Here is a 17,758-nt window from a genome sequence, read left to right as displayed (position 1 = left end):
TTTTTTTTAAGAAGGACTCTATATCTCAAAAGTTATTTTGAATCAAGTGGAAAAAAAAAAAAAAGAAGTAATAGTCCCTAAGCATGCACTTGCTTCTTGCAAGACAGATTTTCCTATCCAAATTTCAGCATGGGGTTGTTATTTTGGAATCCATTCCCTTCCCCCTCTCCCCTTATCGCCTCTCCCTGTCTTTCACAGTGAGGCGTTTGGTCTAAAGACAGCCAGGGAGCTAAATATATATTAATTAGAACTCTTGAGGCTGCCATCAATGAGATACAATTATCCCAAACTGTTGCTATTACAGGCTCTGATAGCTTCATTTAAATTCCTGAATAAAACATGAAATATCTTTAATGAGAAATGAATATAGTTGTCAGGAGGGAGTAGTTGTGATATTGTTACTAGTTGAGATATAGAAGATGAAGACATAATATGAATACCTTCGATTTTATATAAAAATGATTGCTGTTAGGAAAAGACAGATCCCCCTTTAGAGACTTCATTTAGGCTGAACATCAGAAAACATAAAAAACAGCAACATCTCTCTTGTAAGGAAACTGTGCTATCCCAGAGGCAGCTGGCACTCCTGCCTCTATGCAAAGTGGATCCGTTACAAGGTGTAACGGTGGGAAGAAACACCCGCACCATTATGGCAAACAAATCATGTGGAGCTCAGTGAGATATTCCCATCGTTACTCAAATGGCTGATCAGGGGGTTCAGCATCAAAACCTCCCCCCCACGCTCAAGGCACACGCCGCCTTGTTTTTCTCCTTTCTTTTTTCATTTTTATTATTTTTAAGACAAATGCCAGCGAGGGAGCAGAGATGCAGCTCTCTCTCCCTTTCAAGGCGACTGAAAGACACAAGGCCAGGCCAGCGAAGAGCGGTTCTTTAAATCACGCTGTCAGGGTGATGGGAGCTGCAGCACCCCCTCATTCCTCCACAGCCCTGTGATGGACTGCACTTCTCGCACTACAAATTCACCCTTGAGCTGCAGCGGAGCTCTCCTCACCTCCTGCTACTTGACTGAATCTGCAGTGACTGCCCTCCTTTCGTACAATTGTAGTAATATTAAGGTTGGAAAAGATCATCCAGTCCAGCCATCAACCCATTCCCATCTTGCCCACGAACCCATGGCCCTCAGTGCCACACACACCCTTTTCTCCAAAACCTCAAGGGATGAATTTGTCCTTCCTTTGGTTAAAGTGAGCTCTTCCACGTGCTTTGGATTTCTCATCTAGGAGTGTTTCCAAAATTGCCCACGAGGGTGTCCCACACCACCCCATGCTGATAGGCACCGAAATGCTCACCTCCAGCATCCCCACTTAAACATGGCTGTTTGTGGGGTGGAGCACAGCAGCAGTGTAACAGCAAGCACCATCACTTGTACTTCAGTTTAGGTCACTAAGTGGAGGTGATTATCATACTAATTGAAAGGGCATGGGAAATACTAAGGAAGCCGAACATAATTATCCAAACTGGAAATTGCCAGGTCGTTCCCATTCTTGTGGGATCCTCTAGTGACCACAGAGTATGGTCAGGACCTCAATTTAAAGTCTCAGCACAAGTTTGGAACGAGCATTTTTACATTAAATCAATTAATATGCATGTGCTGAATGTTATTTTTGAGGTAGTCGGAGTGTAGAAGCACTGTTTCTCCTACAAGCTTTGGTTTGCATTTATTCTCTAGACACAAAGATAGAAAATTGTCTCAGGGATACAATTCAATTTCTCTTAATCAACACCTCTTTGCTTCATCGAGTAAAGCATGTTTAATCCATTTAGAGTTAGTTGTCAAGGAATAGACACTCTAATTAATATTTTCCTGAAGATGTTTATACACGACAATATAATAAAACAAAGAAATAATAAGAGCGAAGAGTTTCTAAGTGCCTCTGCCAGACTGGACCAGAAGAGATACCTCTATGGATTCTGCCTCTGTTCCGCCTGATCATCAGGGAGATGTCAGTTTCAAGACCTTATGAGATGTGAAGGGAATGCATATATCTGCAGTGTGTCCTGTTCCTGGCAGCTCGCGGTGCTACAAACACTACAGTCATGGCAATGAATGGCAGGGTGTCACAAGTTGCCCTTCCAGAATAAATGAATCAAAAGTTGATGGCCAGCGTCTACGATGAGAAAAGAGTTATCTAATGTACCTGAAAGCTTATTCTATCCTTGTATTTGCCCAAGCTGTGAAAACAAGTTACAATTCAACTCTCCAAAACCAGCCACAAAAGATCTTGGAAGAAGTAGAGATGTGCAGTCACTAGACCAAGAGCACAACGCAGTACAGTACAAATGCACTCTGAGCAATACCTGAACATCAGCCTAAATATTCACACCACATTCACATGCCTCAGATTTATCTGAATAACAAGAGTTCCTGGGACCAAAAGCCAACTTTAAGGCAATCTATTGCATCTCAAAAGCAAAGAGGCTTTATTAACAAGCAAGTCCTTTCCTTTTATAGCAATTTTGGGCTCCCCTCGAGGTAGTCAAATTGCTGAAGCGAACACTCACCACTCACTGCATAAGTCATCTTTAAGGAACAGAATTAAAGACCTCAGAGCCCGACACTGCGAATATTGAGTGCAATTTACAGCCCTTGAATCAGTGCAACCAGAGCAATATCCAATTACACTCATTTTATTTACATAGTTTATTTTCCAAAAAAATTAATGTTATGTTCCTAAAAAAAATACTACGTTAATGGCCCTAGTAACTGACCACATCTATCAGCAGAAATATACAACAACACAAACAATGACTCCACAGATTTTTCTCTTTACTGCTTATTTTCACGTGGGACTGAGAAAGAGCACGTCTGGAGAGTGACGAGATTCCCCAGAGCCCCGTGCATTATTTTTACCCTTCTTGGAGACGACGTCCTCAGTGTCAGCTGGCTCTGGCCAGCTGCGGTGGGGATGCTCTGATGGGAGCGGGCATTTTTCCATGGGTAGTTGACAGCAGTGACTTTTTGACGGCCCCTTCCAGCTGCTCAAATCTGAAGCTGCATTTAAAGGGCAGAAAAGGAAAAAAAGACACACAGCATTACCAAAAGATGGATGTTTACTTCCAAAATCATGAATTTCCTCCCTTCGCTAAGCTTGACCCAAGCTCTCCTCCTTGTGCATGAGAAACCATCCCCCCCCCCCCAGCTCATTTCACTCCCCACATCACTTCTCCCAAATTCATCTCTAGCCCTGGTAAGCTAGAATGAGAGGGACTGGGCAGAGTAGCCAGCATGTTCTCAGACAAGGCTCACACATATTCCTCATCTCAGCCAGATGTTGCTTTTATTCTCTTCTCTATTGCTCTCTTAATTAAAAAAAGGAAAAAAAGAAAAAAAAAGTCCCTTCTGATGGAACATACCTGTTTGTTCCTACGTCCAGGGAAAGCGAACAACAAAGCACTCTGAATTACTTATTGTTGCAGCTTGGGGACAAGATTGCATCTCCAAGTTTATAAAGCAGCTACTACATTTGCACCACTAAATACAAATGATTTTAATAATCAGCGTTTTATTTGCTCCTTTCAGCAGGGTGCCTTGTCATTACTTGAACGGTAATAATACCCGCTTTTCATTTGCTAAATGTTATTGTGATTATTATTCAGAAGCTTTACTATAATTAACTAACGGAGCCTCACAACACCCCTGTGAGTCAGGTAAAGGAAGAATTACGACTTTCCCGTGTTTCAGTGGGAAACACAGCAAAGGGGAAGTGAAGTATCACAACACAGAGGAGGTTTGGATTAAAACCAATGGTTCTTGGATCCAAATCCCATGCACAAACCACATCTTGACTTGTTTGCCTTCAGCTCAGCACCTAGCGCTGCTGCCAGCTCAAAGGCATCGAGATGACATTTTGGAAATTCAAAAATAACACAAAATAAGGGAAGGGGGCAGGGGTGTGGAAAGGAGAAGGAAGAAGAGAGACGTGACAATCCCTAACAATCCCTAAAAATCCTGAATCCCTAACAACCTTTGGCAGCTCCTGCTCCCAACTGGTGCTGGTGCCTGGATCCTGAATGCTCATGTTCGGCGCCTGCCTCGCGCACATCTGTACCTATACAGGCGACAGCTTCTGTCTGTAATAGCCACCTGTGAGACCAGGGGAAAGGCATTAAAAATTAAAGAACTGCAGAGTAGATTGGAAGCCGATCTTGGGTTTATAGACAGGGAAGTGTTTGACAGGTGGTCTCTGTGCAGGAAGTGGCCTCAGAGACACATTTCCCTTGATTTTATTTTTTAATTAACTTTTATTCTCAGTATTATCTTGTCCTTTTTCCCTCTCTGCTTGGCTCCTCGCTTCCAGCCTGGAATGCCATTTAGCACAGCGCTGTTATACGTACCTCCAGCACTGCAGTCCAGCTTTATAGAGCCTCCCACCTCTGCCCCAATGCCAACCATCCACCCAACAAGTTTTTCCACAGACCTTGACATAAACAACAGCCACGCTGCAAACCTTATCACCCAGTTAAGTGGGTTATCCTATAACCTAGCGGCACGTCCAGCAGAGCCCATATTTACGGGGGCCGCTCGGTGAGCAGTAACCCAGGCCTTGGGTCAAGCATTTGCCTGTTAAGCTCTTCCACATGTGCCATCAGGCCCTTCCTGTTTGGGTTTCACGTACCGGTTTTTCGCCCCTCGCCTCCCATAAAAACAGATGACCTTAGAGAGACCGGGAGAGCCATCTCCATCACTGTCTGCAGCCCAGACTTCACCTCCTGCCATAAAAACGCTTCCTCACCTTCCCTCCTGCTCACCCCTCGCATTCCCACTTTCAAGTTAATTATAATAACACATCAGCAGCCAAACAACAGAAACCCGTGCATCCCCTCCAGGCCCCCCCCCGGCTTTGCTTCATTGACTCCTCCAAACCCACCGCACTTGGACGAGAGCACTTAACCTTCTGCAGAATATCTTTATGCTCCATTTTCCTTTCCATTAGGAAGGAGATGAAAGCAAGCAGAGGATGCTTTTGTACAGCTGCTGCTGCTGCCAGCAGATGTGCTCTCCCAAGTTTATGTGTGTTTTAAGCATAGACTTGAATACTTCTATGTGTGCGAGGGATTTTGGTGCGGGAGGGATGATAGGTTAATGGTTGGACTTAATGATCTTAGAGGTCTTTTCCAACTTAAATGATCCTATGATTCTACAGATAAAGCTTAAGTGATGAGGTGTGTAGCCTGATGCAATGGTTTGTGCCCAAGTCGGAGCAATTCATCCTTTTTCTATCCTCCAGCTTCCTAGTGAAAAAGGTACCAACCCAACCTGATGCACTTTTCCAATTTTTCTACAGGCATAACAAAGCAAGATTCCAACCAGTGGTGCTTTTTCACCTGAGGAAAATTTCCTTGATCAACCTGTTAAGCTTTTTTATGTTACCTGCTGCTTTTCTCCCACTTTGAAAATCGTTTGGTTTTTTTTTTTTTTTTTTTCCTAAGAAAAAATCATTCATTGTAACAGCAGGGGAAAAAAAAGTGTATGCAATTAAAGCCAACAAAGACATAATGAAAATAAAATAATTATAATATTAAGAGTGAAAACTGAGACTAGATGCTTCTAATTGGAGAGCAGAAGACTTTGTCCATGCAACTGATGAGCAGCAAGACTTTTTTCTATTTGTATGTTTCCAGACTAGGCTGTGCCCCACTGACAGTCAGTGCTGAAGCAAAGCTTGGTAAGTTCTGAGTGCAGAAAAAACGTCTCTAATAAAAGCCTTCTGTGTCCTCCCAGGAGGATTTTCACCCACCACAGAGACATGGACACATCTGGAGTAGGCAGCAGCTAAGCACAGTGTAGAGGGAGCTGAGATGCTGGATGTATTTTGGATAGGAAGGTCCTGTTTGTAAGACATTCAGCCCCATGACTATTCTCGCTAATAGGCTGTGCCTTAAGTGTAACTGGTTGTGACCTGTTTTCCATCTCGAGTTAGAGGAGGGAAAGAGGTGCTGGGACAGGCAGGGAGGTGGTGATGAGGTGGCCAGGGGGTCAGTGCAGGACATGAGCATCCCCAGATCATCTCCTGGCTCTGTGCTGACTTCTTGCATGACTCAAGGCAAGTCATTTAATCTCAGTTTCCCATCTGCAAGCTCAGAGTGCCACTGCAAGTGCAAGCACAGCTGAGGTGGGGATGTGCTCAGCCACCACAGCCGATGGCAAGGAGGAACCCTTGAGTTATTATGGATTGAGAGGAACAAGTGCTCCATTCCCAGGCACTGAGCACCACTCCGCTCATGATGATGCTTACGGAGCTATAGGATATCAAGGCAAACACTTGCATCTCTTTAGTGCCATCAGGATCACATCAAAGCTGCGTGCATTTCTTCCTTCCTCTCCCTTCTCTTGTTGCACCAGAGGCTCAGAGTCGCTGGCTCTTGCTCACCAGTCTCATTGCATTAGCTTGATAAACCACCCGTTTACCTATAATGCAACAGACTGTAAGAACCCTTGTGGCTATTGCATAATAAGGAAAATAAATAATAATATGCTTTAACAAGCATTAGTTGAAATAGCCGGGATTTGGTGGACCCGGCGATAAACAGCAGATTTGCTTCCCCAGGAACGTGGAAAAACGAATCACATTTGGTTGGCAGCTATGAAAACACAGCTGATCAACGGCTTGGTGCAGGCTCACACAATCCCCCATCACACAGGGCATGAGGGAGGGATGTTGTGCACGTTCCTGTGCTAGATGCATTGCCCCGGCGGGCTGGCAGCTTTCCATCCCTTGGACAGGAGCTGCAGGGCTGCACGGCCCAGACAGCAGTTTAACCCGAGGGTCAGAGGGCAGTCAGGCGTTATCTACCGGCTGGGCGCATTTCCTCCACATCTGTGGCTCCAATATTCCCGAAAAGACACTGACGAGAGGGCGAGAGCTAATGGGAGCTCCTCCGGTATTTAGAAATGTAAAGGGCTGCATTCATTTTTAATGATGTTGGGAACTCACTTTGAAAAAAAAAAAAAAAAAAAAAGAATAACAAAAGCAAAAGCAGTCAACAGCAATTTACGCAGGGTGAGAGACAGAAAAATCAATTTAACCTTCCCTACCTGATTTTTTGGGCCTTGCAGCTGCTGGACAATGAGAGTATCACTGTATGCTTCAAGTACAACACAATTTTCGGTACAGCATTACAACTATGGGATGGGCTTGTACAGTTGTGCCTCGGTTATACTATTACACGTCTATTGCATGGGACTAAAATAACTTATTAAGGTAAAATCCATCATCATCTGCCCCCTATTGCTCAGCACGGATGGTGTTTCACCGACCCCTATCAGTTTGCATGAAGTGTAGGGCTAGCTTTTGAGTTAAGCATTTGCTTGGTACGCTCTTGAGAAGCCTTAAAGCTACTTTTGCCTTCCAGACTGGAGGAGCCCTACATCCAGTTGAGTAGATAATATATAATATAATAACATATAGTACATGAATTGACAAAACCAACAAGGCACTGCTGCTGCACTCCACAGCTATGCAGGCAGTTGGGGCACTGATCATCTCCCACATGCCAGAAGCAGAGGACAAAGAGGTCCCATATGGGGCTTCTTTGCCACCAGTAACCCTTTTCCAGTGAGTGAAGCCCCCAGGGGACCAACTTTCCCACCTGGACCATTATTTTGCATCAACCACATCTACCAAGCTGACATTGCTGCTGCAGAGCATAGGGCCAAGGTCTGTCATAAAGGAGAAATAAAGCCAGGTGCAATTACCCTTTTGCTCCTGTATTGATTATACTACAGCATTAATTCTAGGGTAATGCAGCTGTGGATGGAGCCAGGATGACTGTCTCCAGCATAGGACACTCCAACCTTTTTAGGCGTGCTGCAATTGAATTTTTTTTCTCTAGTTATCTTCTGTTTAAGGTGATGAAATCTAAACACTTAGAATCCAAATACTGACTGGGCACAGGCCAAAGAGTTTTTCACATATGCTAAGCTAATGCAATCCTCACCAAAAGACAGTCACTAGAAGACACCTCCTAAGAACTCCTTCCTGGCTCTTACGAGTCACAGTGGTATCTACTGGCTTCTTCCCATCCATATCACAAAGTCATCTCTATGATTAACACCTTCACTAGCATCCTCCATGGTAGGATAGCCAATACCAACATAACCTCTTCATTTTTAAGGGTGACAGAGAATGATGAGGTCATTTTCCATGCCCTGTGTCATTTCCCTCCCCAATTACAAGGCTGGTCCTTCAGAGAATAGCCTCGTGGGCTCTTGTCTAGACAATCCTTTAATTGACTCAAGCTACAGGACTTCCGTCATTTCTCCAGGGAGATCATCCCACAGTCTGACAGACCTTGATGCCAGGAAACATCTCTTAATGTTACCCCTACAGCGTCCTTGCCCAGTGTCATGCCAAAGCTATATTCAGATAATGTCTTCTACCAGGAGATCTATACATTCCAGGTATCCCACCTTGCACATGTACCACACTTCCATCAGTCCAGTCAACTTCCATTTGACGAGTGGCAAATGCTGCTTCTAGATCAATGTAAGTATTTTCATTTATTCCCCTGCCAGCACATCAACTTGATTAGCTTATGGAGAAATGTTGTGGTCGCAGCAGCAGAGGGAATACAATTTTCTTGAAAATCATGAAAAATAGTGAGTCACATATTTTTAATTTATTATAGGGACAAAATAACCCTTACGTTTTGTCTTTAATAAAATCAAAATTCAGAACCTTGAAACATAGCTTCGTAAAATGTTTTTTTTTCTTTTTTTTTGTTTTTTTTTTTTCAAAAGAAATCAATTTAAATTCATTCACTCCTGGGGTAATCACATAAATAGTGAGCAACAGGTTAATAAGGTAGTAATAGATATATTAATAATGAGCAAATCAATTGTTAGGGGCTGTTCAATAGTGTGCTTATTAGGTTTATATTCATCTGCACTACTAAAACTGATGTGCTTTTAATAATCTATAACATGTTATTCATGACTCGAGCATTCTTCTCTATTAATAATTTACTAATGCTTTATAAACTATTTATAATTGCATTCTTCATATAAAAATATGATCTTTGATCTAACAGCAAGTGATAACTTGGGACAGTCCCTACTGGACTAAACTGACGACGCAGAGGAAACCACAGCGGAGCTGCTGAAGCACCATCTGTGCTATCCACAATCCCCAGCATTTGCTTCTACTGGTTTTGCAGCTCTTCAGAAACACGATAGCCAACATGAATCGAATTTTAATTTTGCATAACTCCGTAGCAAAATGTTCTTAGAGAACAACCAGTTCTCCTATTCAGTGTTTGAAAATCCATTTTTCTTCTCCAAATTAGAGACAACGTTAGGAATAGAGGCTAAAGGAGATCATTGGAGCTCTTGTTATAGAATTATTACAAAATCACAACTTGTTTTCATCTTACCAACCCCATCCAGGCATGAAGACAGTACAAGTTGTGGTGAAAATGACTGGAAAGATGCAGAGAGAAGGAGTAATGATATTTCATCAACAGTGTAGGGTCCTTCGTGGAGCTGAAACTGCCACTTCTGTACTCTTCCCAAGATCCACTAAGCCCTGGAAAAAGGAAAGTTACAGTCTTAAACAACATAATACATTAAGTGCCATAGAGGAAAGAAAGCATGTGATTTATTATTCAACCAAGAAAGGCTAGAATGCATTAGAAGTTTATTCTAAAACCAAAAATAATGATATGAGTGTTGAAAGCACCAGTAAATATCTGTGGAAATATTTCCTTTAGTTCTGCTATCTTTATTTAAGATCAAAATTACTCTAACAAATACGGGGAAAGGTACCAATACTTCACAGGAATGCAGTGGTTCACTTATGAAGAGAGTAAGGGAATTTGTCTTATTTAACCAGATAAAGATTAAAAGCGGTTCTGATTACTCTTCCTAAATGCATTCAGAATTCAGGAGGGTGAGGCCAGTGGAGAAAGATTATATATGTTAAAGGACTCTGTTGGAACTAGTTCAGTTGCTTATAGATTGGCCATGAAAATTAATGAAGAGCATTGATTAATTGAGCATCGAAAGCCTATGATAGTTTTCTAAAATTAAGCAGTCAGAGAAAAAAAATTCAACTGGAAGCCTTTGAAAAAATTCAACTGGAAGCCTCTGAAAGGGACTATATTGCCAAGGAGACAAGAATCTGGTGTGTCATTATGTCCCCAAGGGGTTGAAAAGGAGACTGGATCACTGTTTGTTTGTGTTGTTCTTATCTTATGCATCATGTTGTTTCTGGAGAGCAAGAAGGATTTGTCCCCCTACCACTGCTGGTTTCTGGCAGGGTTATAAGTTTTGTCTGGGTTCAGTTTTGGCCTTTCTTTGAAGTAACGCCATCGGATGTTGCTAGGAACAGGATGTAGAAAGATGCACGGACATACTTACAGATCCACACATCCCCAGTTTAGATGAAGGTTGTAACTGATGGATGAGCTCTCGGGAGAAGAATACAGTTTGCTGAATGTACCGCGATAACATAAACATGCTTTATTTCTTTAGATAACTCAATAGTACAATATATGAGCGATGAGGCAAAATAGAAAATGGAAAGAAAATCCTTCTGAGTATTTGTACTACCTAGATTTGATTTTGAACACAATCCTCATATGCTAGAGTGATGATCTGTCTTAGTTGGTGTCTGAGTGACCTCTGAAGTCTTGAATACCCTGGATCCCTCTGTACGAAGTTTGGGGCTACAATTTTCCCTCTCTAGAGAAAAAATAACTTCAGAAAGAGCTAGAACAGAAGAAGGATCTGTTATGGCTGGTAGAGAGGGTGGTTTATCTGGTTTGGAAACAGTGATAAAAACACTGTCTCCTATTCCCCCAGAATAAAGTTGAATCATGTAGAAAATTAGCCAACTTTTTTCAATAAATTTTTTTCTTAATTATTATTATTCCCAGTTCAGTCCCATCATTCAACGATGCTTAGAAGATTAAGTTTTTTTTTTTCCCCCTCCAAAGTACTTTATAACAATACTTATTAAGTTTGCTGGAGGAGTGGCCCTAGTATCTGGAGTCTTCTCCTGTTCTGTCCTCACACGCACAACTCAATCTTCCTCCACGCTCTCTCAGGAACAGCATCCCCCTCTTTCGTGCGTCTGTGCTATAAGCGGAAAGAGAATTTCACTTAAAGGAGCACTGGCAACTGGTTTTGAATCTCAAGCTAATTTGTTGTCAGAGTAATTTTTTAACATAATTCGGGGATGTCTTTCAAGTGGTGAGAGAGGAAGGGATCTGTTAAGTGAAGGAGAATTAATTATTCCCAGACATTACTGAAAACATAACCAGGGTGAGATAGAGCAAATGAAATTGATTTTAAACAAAAGTGAACCTGACCGCTCACATTTCATCGTCCCCTTCTGTGAGACTTCTCCAGGTTTCACCTCTTGTTCAAGAAAATTAAGTATTAATATGGCCACTCTTAGAGAGAGCTGCAAGATAACCCTATTTGCTCACACCGTCTCAACTGATTAAGTCTTGTTTCCCAGCTGATTGGGAAGATGTATGAGAGTGACAAGCTTCTGTCTTACAAGATCTTCAAGTCTGAAGTCTGTAAATTCTCATCTCTCTTTTACCCACTCCTTCTCCCCGTAAGTCAAAACAAACTCAAACACCGAACCACAATTTAGGGCCTGAAGAGGAGGCTCTGACCTTCCTCCTCCAAAACACCTTTCTGAAACACTCACGGCATCTGCCACTTGGCATTACAACTTTCCTGCTAAAAGATGCAAGGACATAAGCTTTGTTGTTGTTTGTTTTTAGTGAAAAACATACTATTAGATTGGTTTGCATAAAAAAACAAACAACAAAGCAGTAAAGACAGGGTAGGGGGTTGCTAAATGCTGATGAGAGCTGAGATGTATTAACCAGCTGTAATGTGCTGCTCTAGTCTCCAGCTTTGAAATCCCTGCTAAAAGGCTTCGAACCATTTCTCTCACAGCTTATAACATACACAGAGCAGAGCACAAGAATGCAATTACCTCCAGCACAGCTCTTCCCTGTCTGCATAGCTGCATTAGGAAGGATTGCTTGAGACAGATTTTAGAGTTACACCATTAACTGCAAAAAAGGTGACGAACAGGAATGTCCCCTGATGTGTCTCCAGCCCCAGAGTGTCTTTAGACCACACCAAGATGGTCTGTTCTCTTCAGGATTAGCTGAGGGCCATGGTCAAGGCTGCAATGTGATGAAACAGCTGGGAAACAGAAGCACAAGACACCGGTAGAGAGGGATGTGTGAGGTACAAACCTCTGGATCAGTAGCCCTCATTGTACATCAAACACCACCCCCTAGTTTCCTCCTGCCTAAAAATATTTGGGAGAAAAGACAGAATAGTCAAGAAAGATTATCCATGACCACAGCAAAGGAGCAATTTAGAAGAACTCTGGGGATGGTCTAATTAGGCCATTGCACATTAGCTGATGGCACATTGCTGGCACAACAACAAATGCAACGGCCATTGCATCAAAACACCTTAATGACATCTTGGAGCCTACCCTCCGGCAGCACCAAGACCTCATAGAGAGAAAGGACAGCAAGACTACCTGCGTGTGACACTCCTCACGAGCAGAAACAATCAGCCTTGATGGAGTATTTTATGAAGAGGTTTCCATCAGGCGCCAGCAGCTTTTTAAATATTAACCAGCGAGATCCACTGGCTGCCACTCTGGGATTACTGACTCTGACACTGGTGATCCCAGCGCGTCAGCTTAATTTAGCAGCCAAATCCTGGCTCCCAGCGAGTGGCTTGCAGATGTGGATTTTAATTAAAAATATTTAATTTTCAGCTCCGAGTTCCATTTGCTCTACCTGGCAGTATGGTTGCTGGTGCTCATCATACAAACCACCACAATGCTGCTCCAAGGAAACCTCTAACAGTTTCCTCCGCCTATGGCAGCTCCAAACGGCCCCATGGAGCCCCGTTCTGCATCCAGCCTCAAACACTGAAACGGAGAGCTAAAAATAAATCATTTGTGGCTCAGAACCTACCTTATACCATAGCAGCTCACTCAGAGACTGGCGACATGGAAAGTGCTCCCTTCTAGCTCCAACACGATGCATCCCTCGAGAGTCTGTTTTTCACCCACAGGACGCTGCTACAAACTCTAGGTGTTGCTCAAACCTGGGGGAAAGAAAGCTATGTTTAAATTGTCACCTCAGGGTCGTAAGCACACATCATTTGACAACAAGCAAGCTGGGACTTCACATAGCTCAGTGGGACCTCACATAGTTCCTTCTCTGCGTCATGAGTAGTTCCATACAAATATTTTTTCACTAATAGTTTTCTACATCTGCAGACATATACTTAGCAAATCTCTACTCAAACAGTTGCAAAAGCGTTTAGTGCAGGTCCTAACTATGAAAAAAGGCTCTGTCTTCTGTTTGCACACTGCAAACAGCATGCATGGCATTTGTCCACACATAGACACTTCTTGTGAATGTAGCAGAAAATGCGAGCAGTTTGGAAGTTGTACATTATGGCTGATAAATATCTGAAAAGATGTTTAGAGATTTTTCGTTTAGGTCCTGTATTTTAAGGGAATATTTGGGAAAAATGTTTTTCCTATGGGGAAAGGGATACAGACATCAAGAAAAGGAGTCAGAAACAAGGAGGCTTCACTATACTAATATCTAAATCATTCAACAGTCAGATTCAACAGTTAATATTTATTACGAATAGCTGCAAATTTTAATTATAGAAGATATTTCAAAATGATATATTTTTTGTTTTATTCTATTTTATTTCCAAGGAAGTTCATATCTCTTCATTGCTCTCGAGAAGAGAAATAAGTAACCCTAGATGCTCTACAGAAAGACTTATTAAAGGGCACGTACAATTCAGTGCCAGTGAGAACCTACCCATAGAGAAAGACTTTGTAAACTATTTGGGGGAAGGACAGTACACGGTTGTATAGCACCTGATGCAATGGAGGCATGACATACGACCCTTATCACAAACGGAAAAACAAACATCGACAAGACAGATTGAAGAACACATCAGAAACAGTAAAAATAACGTTAAAAATAATCGCTGCTAACATTTAGCCTGGAGTCCTTTTTGCTTTGTTATTTTATATTGACAACCCCACCTAGAAATGGGTCTCTAAGACTTTTTGACTTGTAGACAACCCATTTTGCTCCACAGACCCCAGTGTATCTATTGTCACCCATGGGAGAGCCCCAGGGTCTCTGCTACGCTGCGTCTTTGGGGACAGATCAAATGGCTTCCAGACGAGAACAGAACCAGACATTTTCCAACCAAATACATCTCAGGTCACTGAGCAATGCTCTGGTGGCTCTGCCTCTCCTGCAAATGCCCATGCTGAGGCATTTCAATACGTAGCTTTGCCTGAGGAACCTTCCTCCTCTAGGGCAGGAGGAGATGCTTGCCCCTGCCTTGGCCAGCACCACGTCCAGTGAGCTGACCAAAACCATCAACGCAGCTGTGTGCTTACTGATGTCTACAACTTCAAATTGGGGTGCTCTAGATATGCAGATAGGCTTTGATCAAGCAGCACTTCTAGGGAGAAAGGTAGCGATGGCAGAGTCATAGCTGAGCATGAGAAGAAGAGTAGAAGACCCGTTCAGGCTGGACTTCGGGATTAACTGCGTGAGCACCTGCTTGATGATGCATTGAAGTCCCAGAGACCCCGTGCCAAGTGCTGTAACACCAAAGCAAGGCCTCGCCCCTGACTGTAGAGTCTGAAAACCTTAGGACATACAATTATTCATTCAGACGGGGATTTATGTCCAGCTACTGTTTTCCAAGGCAGTCAGGTACTACCACAGGTGACTGCCACAGCAAGGACATTTGGGGAACTTCTCAAGACAGGTGAGCACTGAGTCTCTCAAGAGGGTGAGTGCTGGCATAGGGTCCAAAGCACTTTATCAATCCCTTCCTCACTGTCACATCAGACAATGGGGAGATACCACACTCCATGAAAATAAGCTGTATTAACCCCACAAGGGGGCAAATCTCTTCTACAACTAAATCGCAGTGCATGAATACCTGTAGAGTGACTCCTCGATCTCCTCAGTAAAGAACAGACAGGATTTACAGGGCACCAAACCCTTGCTCTGTCAGAATGAGCAGTGAGAATTATGCTAGATCCATCATTAACACTACAGGATCCCAAGCAGAGGCTCTGTGAACCACTGACAATTTTCTCAAGTCCTGGAAAATCCGCCAGCAGTTGCTCATGGATAGGAACTGTCTAGAACATCCGCCTTCATAGCCTCACCACAGCTATAGGTTTCAACATCTTCCCTTCCTTCCTGACCACGGCATGAGAAGCAGACAACGCACACAGAAAAAGGGCAGCTCCAAATCTTTGCCCAAAGCCTGACAGTTTCTCCTTCCCCAGGCAGAAAATGGCACAACTTTAATATGATAATGATGTCCCGCATGAACTCGTTCTTCAAACAAGGACCAGTTTGTCATGAGACAGAAATGGACAAGGGTCAACCTTTTCTGCCCCTTCTGCATACAACAATTCCTTCTTTGGGGGGAATGGCTTGAAAGCTCCAGTTATCTAAGTCTGTTTTCCACTAAGAGTGACACCTCCGAACAGACTCCTCCTGTCCCTTTTTTAGGCTATGAACGAGTCCTTGGTGTTCCAGCCAGGCCACTTCTCCAATGCAGCTTCTGTCATTAGGAAGAGCAAAAAAAAAAAAAAGAAGAAAAAAAAAGCCACCTTCTCTTGGAAAGTTCTGCCAATATTTTATGCCCCCTTTTTCTTTTTTTTTTCCTTTTTTTTTTTTTTCCCCCTTCGTACATTCACACAAGCTAAACAACAAGAGGGTCCTCTGATGAATGTGGCGGATCGCCATGGTTACGGTTCAGAGATGCAGCAAAAAGCAATTATGGTGGGACATAGAGGAGAAAAAGAAGAAAAAAAAGGAAGAGAGAAATGCACCTCTTTGTCAGAATTTCAGAACAGCTGTAATAACACTTCTGCACCCAAACCAGTGCAAAGTAACTGAAATATTGTGGCATGTTAAATGCCAACGCATTAAATACTGGGATTTCAATGTCACATTATTTAAAAAGACAGGAAGCATTAATTTCCAGCTGCACTTTCAGCTTGTTAAGTCATCTAGGGGGAATAGGGAAAAAGGAACAAGTCCATGGCACGGGGGCTCACATTTTGAGGTGTGAAATAAAACACTGTTCAGTGAGGCAGCGGAATGCACTTGTAACAGATTTAATCTGACAGCAGCTGTGGTTTCCTATTTAAGGTTTGTGTGATTTATTTTTCCCCTTGGTGCTGGAGCTCCTGAAAGAGTTGACGATGCTCTCCTGACCTTTCCTAGGCTGAGGATCTCAAAGCACTTTACCCCATGCATTCATTTTCACAGCCTCCGATGGGCGAGGTAGGTGGTTGGCACTGCTCTCACACAGTAGGTGAGACTTGCTCCAGTCTGATCGTTCTAGACCAAGGTCACAGATGGGCTGTCTTTGACCTTGGTTTGGGACTGAGAGAAGCAGGAAATTCTCATTTTACAAGTTGTTATTCTAAAATCATACTTAGAATAAAAGCTGCATATTGCAGTCCAGGATTATCTGTGAAGTGTGTGCGTGCCCATTACACATCTATTCCTCTGTGGCTAGCAAAAAAGATTTGTCTCTACTCTTCCCTGTTTGTATTTACTCTTGAGGATTTCTACAGATCTATTTTTGGTGGCACCAGCAGCATAAAGGTGCTCCCTTCCTTCTCATACCTGTTACATACTGTAGCTCCCAACTGCATCCCTGTCTTCCAGGCTGTGAATCAGAATGGGAACTAGACTTTGGTAGCCCAGGGAAGGAGATGGGAAATAAGACATGATTGAAACGGTCTCTGATCCTGTTCACCAGGTGGTTCTGCAAACTGGAGTGCTAGAGGAGCAGAAGTGGCAAGAGTCCATGGCACCTCGGCTGCAACAGAAAAGAAAGATGAGCAGAGCAATGCAACAACGAACAGCCAAAACAGCCCAACAGGACAAAGATTACCCCCTTCAGAGATTATTTACCTCTTTTCTGAACTCTCCACTTCAGTTACGTTTCCTGTCTCTTCACAGAGTAGACATTACAAACCACGTGTCCCAGCTCCAGCCTTCCCCCATCAGGTCACAAGCTCAACCACCCATCCAATACTCACTCACTTGATAGACAGAAGTGAGAACTCGGTTTCCCAATCACAGCAGCGGCCCACTATTTCTTTCCTCTATTATTCTATATTATTCCCAGTGAAAGCAAAGCTGCCAGGTCCTTCCTCAAGCAAAAGAAATCTGAGAGGGACTGAGTAGTGGTATTTCGGAAAACTTTGCTTCTGATTAACTTTTAAAGGAATTATCAGCACCCCACACCACAGGGAGGTGACAGTTCTTCCTTTAACCTTTCCCTTGGTAATTTATGCCTTTGGAGATGTGTTTTCCACTCCATCTTCCCCCTTCTTCTGAGCAGTTCTGAATCCAAGGGAGCCAGCTAGAGTAGTGGGACAGATTGGGTGATGTTCCCACGTGATGCAGAGATACCCCAATCCCACCTAAATCAGTAGCATCTGGAACTCAGAGCCATTTCTGATTGAATGCTCAGTGTCCAAACAGGTGAATCCCTACAGAAGAGTCAAGGGAAGGAAAGCAGATCATACCAGAAATCATTGTCAAGGTCCTCTTTGTCCTACAGGCACATGGCATTCATAAGAAGAAGTGATAAAAGAAGGGATTTTAAAATAAAGGTTTTGTTGCAGTTTGCTGGTTTCTCGCTGCTTTATTATTTGTT

General features: G+C 43.0%; 1 long non-coding RNA gene across 1 annotated transcript; it reads right to left on the bottom strand.

The window, feature by feature from the left end:
• On the bottom strand, window positions 2,801–17,733 carry LOC110403898. The gene is made up of 5 exons (XR_002441896.1): window positions 16,717–17,733; window positions 12,985–13,117; window positions 11,976–12,190; window positions 9,394–11,098; window positions 2,801–3,013 (listed from the first exon to the last, which is right to left on the bottom strand). It is a non-coding gene; the product is annotated as an uncharacterized LOC110403898 (long non-coding RNA).

The sequence above is a fragment of the Numida meleagris genome, chromosome 9, assembly GCF_002078875.1.
Source record: "Numida meleagris isolate 19003 breed g44 Domestic line chromosome 9, NumMel1.0, whole genome shotgun sequence".
In the NCBI taxonomy this organism is placed as follows: domain Eukaryota; kingdom Metazoa; phylum Chordata; class Aves; order Galliformes; family Numididae; genus Numida; species Numida meleagris.
Note: the sequence above shows the minus strand (reverse complement) of the source record. Positions and strands in the feature narration are given on the sequence as shown.